We start from the raw sequence: 8,532 nt of genomic DNA, 5'->3' as shown, positions 1-8,532 counted from the left end.
CGTACAGGACTGAAGGCTGTAGATAATACACGATCGACAGCTGACGGTGGAACTTGTACTCAAGTAGGAAGTAATATCTGCATTGTCACAATTTTTACAGTATAATTGAGAAAGTGTAGCCTTAAAGACCAATTTTGTTTGTGCTGTACAAAAGTGTCATTGAATGATAAGTAACAACTTAAAAGAATTCTGTCGTGAGGAAAAGCAAATGAATTTACGTTAGTGTGCATGCTTTTACACTCCGTCTATTGACATAAGGCTTTGCATATTAACTGTTAAGCTGTTCATATGTTTGTCAGTGAGCGAAATTTTATTTTTTTCTATTCTTCCCTATTCGCTCAGCTCGTACTTCGCTTTCGGCTTCCCTGTGAGTGCGAATGTATGGTATAGAAACAATTAAAGCCAGGAACACGCAGTTGTACAAATTCTCCTTCAAGCCTGACTGCCCCTGTCTACGTCGCAACCTTTTACAGCAGCTCACCCTGTCGCAACGGAGGCTCAAGAGTGCATGTGTACTGGAGCACTGTGATTAAAACAGGACATCTTGGGTTTCCGCGCCGGCCGCTGTGGTTGAGCTGTTCTAGGCGCTTCAATCCGGAACCATGCGGTTGCTACGATCGCAGGCTCGAATCCTGCCTCGGGCATGGGTGTGTGTGATGTCCTTAGGTTAGTTAGGTTTAAGTAGTTCTAAGTCTAGGGGACTGATGACCTCAGATGTTAAGTCCCATAGTGTTTAGAGCCATTTGAACCATGTACCCGCTCAGCCTGCTGCACCTGACAACAGGTTTTGCTGCCAGTCCAACGCGACTCCAGAACTGCTAGTGTATGTTTGCGCACTTAGTTTCACTGCAGCTCATAAAAATCAACAAACCAAACTTAAAGGAGACTGAGGAGTAATTAAGAATTGGGGAATATACTCCACTCATGAAACAGAGCCCAAGTCCAGAATGGGAAAAGTTTTAGCACTTTTGTGAGGCAGCTCCAAATGAATCTGTAGATGTCTCGCAATGACAATTGTGTTAATAAATACTCATTCGGGAACCTCGAGTATGTTACGATATGTATGTAAATTTGACCAGTAGTTCCTTCAGTCCACAATTTTTTATTTTTTATTGTCGTTTTAGTTTAATTTTTCTTTTAAGGAGAACTAAGACTCAATGGCTGACAAGTGTGTGGAAAGCTGTGCTAAGGACTTGAGCCGTTTAGTGGTATAAAAGCTTTCTAAATTGATAGCAACATTGACTGAAATAGGAAAAATAAACTTCTCAGTCGATATTGAAAACCATATTCCAGTGGTGTATAACTTAGTACAAAGAAAGTTTAGTAAGAATGAGAAGCAGCTTCTTTCAGACGTGTACTTTCTAGATCAAAGTAACACGAAAACTGAGCTTCGCGTTTGCTAAATCGCGTTTTGGAAATTTAGAATGAACTGTTTTTGCCACTTAGAGTGAATTCAGTGAAGCCTCAATACACAACTCGAGAGAAGTAATTAAAATTGTTATAACTGGGTTCATACTTGGCTAAAACACACAAACGTTACAGAAACTAGACTTCCAAACCTTACTTTAGTTGGTGATGCAGTATATTACACATCTTCAGGTTCCTGAGTACGTATGATCTCGACTTATAGAGACGGTTCTGCTCACTACAGAAAAAATGTTTTCGGGGTGACTTGATAATGCTTCAAAAAGAGAGTAGCCAGTACTATTTGAAAGAGGATGAAGTTGCAGAGAAAACCGTTCATATCTAAATAAATAAATAAGGCGGAAATACTCTGAAAAGGAAAAAAAGGACAAATAAATTCCACAATTTTCTGGGCTACAATGACCCAGTATGAAAATATAATATATTGCGCCTCGTCTAGTGATAGTTTTGCAGAAAAACCTCCGGACCACACTCATAACGGACGTGATGCAGGATTTGGGTCGGATATCATTAACACAACGGCGTTTCTCGTTGCGGCGCTATCTCTCACGAAATTCCACTTACAGACTTTCCCTTCTGAATGAGAAAATATTTTATTAACGCTGTTCTACATAGGGAAAAACTATCATAATAGTAAAAGAAAGGAAATCAGAGCTCGCACGGAAAAATATAGGTGTTCGTTTTTCCCAGGCGCTGTTCGAGAGTGGATTAACAGAGAATTATTCTGAGGATAGTTCGATGAGAACCTCTGCCAAACACCTTTGTTTGATTTGTGTAGCAGTTATGTAAATGTAGCTGTAGATAAGAATACAGTGACAGCGTACAGTATAAACTGATACGTAGGGTAGCACCGCTGGAAGACGGGCGGGCAAGCAAGACTGCAGTAGCCTGCTTGGGTTGCGCATTGCGTGGCTTGGATGGGAGTAAAGCAACACGTATGTCCGCCGATACCGTGCGGCAGCTTGCCTGTGTGGCTGACAGGAAAGCATGGTCAGGATGAAAGGGGAATTTATACGCCTCTGTAGGAACACACGTCCAGATGACACCAGCAGACGATAGAAAAGCAGTTGACAGTTTGCAGTTTGGAGAAAGGAACAAAAAAACAGCCCAATATCATAAAAAGTATTACAGCGCTGCGAAGCAATACACTGCACAGGTTGGCAGCAGATGAAAGCGGTCAGAACGTCCCAGTATCTGTCGTTCTGTTCAGTGGAGATTTTCAGGAAGAGAGGGATGAGTCGGGAGGGGTGCGTGGGTGGTGTTTCCCAGAGGTGAAGGAAAATAAAATAAAATACCGCTTTTCATTGATTTAATTTTCTGGTCACAAACGTGAGACATAAAGCAATAATTAAAGGCCACATACGTTTTTTATTACACATCTGTTAACTTAATGTATTTAAGCTCACACAGAAGTATTAAGTTCAGAGCTGCCCAACTACTTATGAAAGAGAAAGAAACGTCTATTGTTATCACTTTACAATTCTCTTTATATGTCTGTTTACTATGATTCGTGTTGGGAGTGAGAGTACACGTCATCAAGCGCATTTCTCTAGATAGAGGAGCGTCAGTAGGACTACTCCTAAGCTGCGATTTTCGTAATTTCGTCGTTGAAAAAACGCTTTTACACAAATATATGTACTCTGACATACTACAGACACGAGCAGTTATTCGAAACGACTGCGGGAACTGCCCTCGAGGGAAGTCCTTGTAAAACATCTGCGTGAGGTCCCTTCCCTGAGCACACGACTACACTGGAAGACACTAAATTCCATCTAAATTTCAGGCGGCGCACTGTGAACGCCCACTGCAAAAAGAAGTCGCAAATAAACGAAAATTAGGTTCAAATCGATTCAAGTCACTAAATCTGCTGTCTGTCTAACAAAGGCTGTAGCACTGTAACAAATTCGTGAAAACTTTTCTCTCGATGTCTCTTTTTCAAGATTTATTTAATTGGTAACTAGTGCAATATGGAATGAGGGCTCAATCGACCTTTCTGAAAGTAACATTATCCATAGCAGCAATTTTCTTTTAAACCCGAAAACTGTCTCAAGAATGGCGGTGAGTGGTTGAGGAGTACGCTGGAAACCTGTAGTCACGACACTTGGGGGCTTTGCAATGTCATTTAGATATGCAATATCTAATACCCATTAGAGTTCGTCGTTATCGTTTTGAAGATCTATAGTCCTTCTCAACCATTATCTTCTCACTAATTTTGCCCTACCTAGAGCGCCAATCAGACTTCGACACCGACAACCCTAACGACAACAAACAGAAAAGACCGTCCTGCCGCGAACGCGAGGTGCAGAGTAAAATGCTGGATCACAATGCCTGTGGGCAAGGATTAGGAGGCCCGAAACCACGCACAAACGTGCACAGGGATAAACTCAGTGCGTGGCTGGCGCAGATGACGGACGACTGAGCAATCAGCAACACCCGGCACGAAGCACAAAGCGAAGTCCGCGGTGTCTGCACTCAGCCTAAGCACTGGTCCTCCGAGCTTACAGCGACTCGCAGGTAAACACTTCCGTTAACAGGTCTGCCCGTAACACGCGTCGCCTACGCCTTAAAAAATGGCTCAAATGGCTCTGAGCACTATGGGACTTAACATCTGTGGTCATCAGTCCCCTAGAACTCAGAACTACTTAAACCTAACGACATCACACACAGCCATGCCCGAAGCAGGATTCGAACCTACGACCGTAGTGGTCACGCAGTTCCAGACTGAAGCTCCTAGAACCGCACGGCCACACCGGCCGGCCCTACGCCTTCCATGGCAGGTTTTCTCACTATTCGTCTGCGTTACCCACTCCATGTCATCCGCCTCTATCACGACGTCCCCTGGCGGGGATGCAGTTATTATATTGGTTCAAGTAATGATTTATAGACAATGCTCTCTGGCATAACTGGCAACAAGCTACATGCGCTCCCACTATGATTCTACTGTATTTCGCAACCGATTCCTTGTTTTTCGAATTCGTAAAAAGAGAAAGCACACGATAGCAATGAGAGGTCACAAGGCCACCTAGCGATGTAACCGAAACTTAGGAGTCCTTTGCATTATTACGCGACCACACACAGGTAATTGTTACTTTGAAACAAGATAATTTTCTGAAGGATTGATACTTTAAAGCTGTCTTATTGCAAGTGACTGTTAAAAAACACTTTTTCCTTGTATAGTAATTCATACTGAAAGTAATTCATTCAGTTACAGAACCAAACTCAGAGAGAACCTAGGTGTAATGAAGTCATACTAGGAATTTGAGCCAGTACGCTGTACAATGGGCCAATAATCTTGCGTAGTGGTAACACCTGTCCCTGTCACATCACCCAAGTTAGGCACTGGGCTAGCACATAGATGTGTGACGGTCCAGGTCTCCTTTGTCCTTTGCTAATCTGGGAATACTGAGCCGTTGCGAGGCCAGTAAGGGGGAGCTTGACTGAGAGGTAGCGGCTCCAGTCATAAAAGCCGATAACGGCCGGGAGAGTGGGTGGTCACCCCATGCCCTCCATATCCGTATCCAGTGACGCCTGTCAGCAGGATGACACGGCGGTCAGTCGTCACCGTTGAGCCTTTCGAGGCCTATTCAGGCGGAGTTTTTAGTCTTATATATTCTACAAGGAGACGGACAAAATTTCCTTTTTAGAATGTAGGTTAAACATCGTTGGTTAAAGAAAAGGGAAAAAATTATGGTTACAGTTTAATATCCGCTCGGCATAGTGGCCGTTAGACGAAGCTAGCTTTTTTTTCTTTTTTTTGACAGGGGAATGGGGGAACACAACACTAGTATTAATCAGGCTGATACGAGGGTTGGAACTTCATTAGTGACAGATATTTATTTACAGCTCGTACAAAATAGATACGTGTTTTAAAGTTTTACTGATCTTCAAAGTAGCCACTAGCATTGTGTATAACCCGTTGCTAGCGATGTGGAAGTCGTAGGAAACTCTCAGCAGTCCCAGTTGCGTTGACAGAGCGGCGCGGACTATTCCCAGACGAATTTTTAGAAGTTCTGAATCGAATGCCGTGAAGTGTTTCCTTCAGTTTAGAAATCGAGTTGAACTTACGAGGGCTTAAGTCAGGGGAATGCTGTAGGTGGTAAAGCACTTAGCAGCCCCATCAGTCAAACAAATCAGTAACAGCTTGCACTGTACGTTATTGAGCATCGTCCGGCAAAATGACGGTCAGGTTCTGGAGAAAGTGTCATCACTTCTGTCTCTATGCTGTTCATTTTTGGAACACAACCTACGACCAGCTTAGAGACACAAGTGATGACATTTTCTGGAGGACCTTATCATCATTTTGCTGGACAACGCTCATGCACGAACAGTGCAAGCTGTTACTGATTTGTTTGACTGATGGGGCTGTTAACTGCTTATCACCTACTGCTCTCCCCTGACTTAAGCCCTCGTAAGTTCAGCTCGGTTTCTAAACTGAAGGAAATACTTCACGGCATTCGCTTCAGAACTTCTAAAAATTCGTCTGGCAATAGACCGCGCCGCTCTGTCAACGCAACTGGCACTGCTAAAAGTGTCCTACGACTTCCAAATCGGTAGCAACGGGTTATACACAATTCTGGTGGCTGCTTTAAAAGTCAGTGGAACTTTGAAACACGTATCTATTTTGTACGAGCTGTAAATAAATAGTTGTCACTATTAATGCTCCAATCCTCGTATTAGCATAACAGCGAAAGAAGTCGTAAATATAAATACGGATGTCCGGAACGGACACCGTCATCTTCTTATACGAGTCCAGTATTTCAAATGTGTCGCCACCTGAATCGTTAATTTTTGTGTCATAAGATTTCCGGTGCTAAAGAATTAATACAACTTGTACTCGCCTTCACTTTCGAAAACATGAGCCAACGAACTTAACATTTACTTGAACTAAGTCATGGGGAGTATCCACATTCAAAACCAAAACAGCAGAGCATTGATAATGGCACTGTTAATTTTTATTATCTTTTGAAGTGTCATGATCAGAGTTTCACTAGTCTGTATGAAATCGAAACGCTGTTTAACATAAACTATATTTACACACGTATCTACATTGGGTACCGTACTTCTATTTCCAAATATGAATTAGTGTAGCGAGTATACTGATCGCTCTCGGAAAATAAAGTACTCGTATTACAGTGGAACGAACACGGCCCGGGGATACGCGATAAAATTTGGAACCTAGCACCGAATTTCCATCTCAAGAAAAGAAGGAAAAACTGATGGGGAAGAAGCGAAAGGTACTGGAAGGAGGCCTCAGATACCGGTATTGATCTTCCTCTCCCCGTCTGAGAAAGCCAATCTGATTCGAGATTAACATTTTCTAAACGAGCGCCAGTGGGGCTCCCCGGCCGCTGCCACCTGATTTAGCATATTAAACGAACTAGGCCCCAGATTAAAAGTCGCGCGCTGCGCCGCACAATCTACATACGATCAGCCGGTCGCCGGCGTTCGTGGATAACGGGACCTCTTCTCCGGGTGGCGCTCCTCCGACAACAGAACTTCTAACAGCCTTCTCAAATAAAAAACTCCGCCCGCAGCGCCGTCTTGATTTCACTAACTTGGATGCTTCGGACGCCGAAGACTAGCTGTCGGTCCAACACAATGGCGCAAAGTGCGCACTGGTTGTTAGACGTGCTCTGTAAGGGCAGGAGGCCCACAACAGGGGCAGCAAAACAGTTTTTCACTCAGTTCCCCAAGTGAACGGAAAATCGACGTAAACATGGCTGATAAAAGAATGATTGTTCAGCAGATTTCCATATTAGAACCACTTTCTGAAACAGATTAGCGATGATACTGGCAGAAGTACCATCGGAAATGCTTACGAAACAGAATGCATCATGAAATATAGACGGAACACTGGAAAGGAAAAATCAGAAACGGAATTGACCAAGCAAAACCTTGTTTCAACAACAACAACAAAAACGAAGAAGAAGGTAACTTCAAAAAGTTACACCTTACTAATCAGGAATAGGTTTCTATATGCAATGACGGAAAAAATCGCAAAACTAAAAGATAATTAATCTAGATTAATGAAATTTATGAAATACGTTAGCCTAGGTGGCATATTTATGTAATTAACATTGCAAGATCACAGGTTAATGTAAACGCGAGATAAGCCATCGCAAATGTGAAATTCTAGGACATTAATAACATGCGTATATATGAACATGGTATCTGTTCTTTCGGACATGTCGGAAATAACAGATACCATCATCATATATAGCTAAGGCTCACAGGCCATTTGACCATCTTCTTCTGTGCGGATGCACAAACAGTGCCCGAACTCTTACCGGAGTTGGTAAAAAGCAGCGACTAATGAGTATTATGGGCAGCGGCACTAAGAATATAGTGCGGGACAATAAGTTGAGAATGTGGGTCTCACGTGAGTCGTGACAGAGATAAGACCCTGCAGTCGCACTATCCTCTGTGCCCTCGGTGGCTCAGATGGATAGAGCGTCTGCCACGTAAGCAGGAGATCCCGGGTTCGAGTCCCGGTCGGGGCACACATTTTCAACTGTCCCGTTGACTTATATCAACGCCTGTATGCAGCTAGGGGCATTCATTTCATTGTAATAACGTGTGTCATCGTGACTATTGAGTGCAAGCATGCAATCGCACATACAAGTGCCGGATGTCAGTTTGTCGGATTCAGTTCCATGCCTGTTGGACTTGCTCGGTCAGTACACAGAATGTTAATGCTGTTTGTATGTAATGTTGCAGTTGTAATCCGATGATGTCCCATACGTGGTCGATTGTAGACTGATCTGGTGATCGAGCATCTTAGTCAGCATGCCAGTAGTCTGTAGAGAATGTCGTGTTATAACAGCGGTATATGGGCGAGCGCTATTCTACTGGAATACACCTCCTGGAATTCTGTTCACAAAATGTACCACATCAGTTTGAATCGGCAGACTAACGTACAAATTTGCGTTCAGAATGCGTGGGATAGCCACGAGAGGGCTCCTGCTGTCATACGATTTCGCACCCCAGACCGTAGCTCCAGGTGTAGGTTCAGTGTGTCTAGCACGTAGACAGGTTGGTGGCAGGTCCGCAACCGGCTTTCTTCTAACCGACATACGGCCATCACTGCCACCGAGGTAGAACCAATTT

General features: G+C 43.5%; 1 non-coding gene across 1 annotated transcript; it reads left to right on the top strand.

The window, feature by feature from the left end:
- Nucleotides 1-7,850: 7,850 nt before the first annotated feature.
- Trnat-cgu (transfer RNA threonine (anticodon CGU)) lies at nucleotides 7,851-7,925 on the top strand. Its single transcript has one exon. It is a non-coding gene; the product is annotated as a tRNA-Thr (tRNA).
- The last annotated feature ends 607 nt before the right edge of the window (nucleotides 7,926-8,532 follow it).

This window comes from Schistocerca serialis, chromosome 4, assembly GCF_023864345.2.
Source record: "Schistocerca serialis cubense isolate TAMUIC-IGC-003099 chromosome 4, iqSchSeri2.2, whole genome shotgun sequence".
In the NCBI taxonomy this organism is placed as follows: domain Eukaryota; kingdom Metazoa; phylum Arthropoda; class Insecta; order Orthoptera; family Acrididae; genus Schistocerca; species Schistocerca serialis.
Note: the sequence above shows the minus strand (reverse complement) of the source record. Positions and strands in the feature narration are given on the sequence as shown.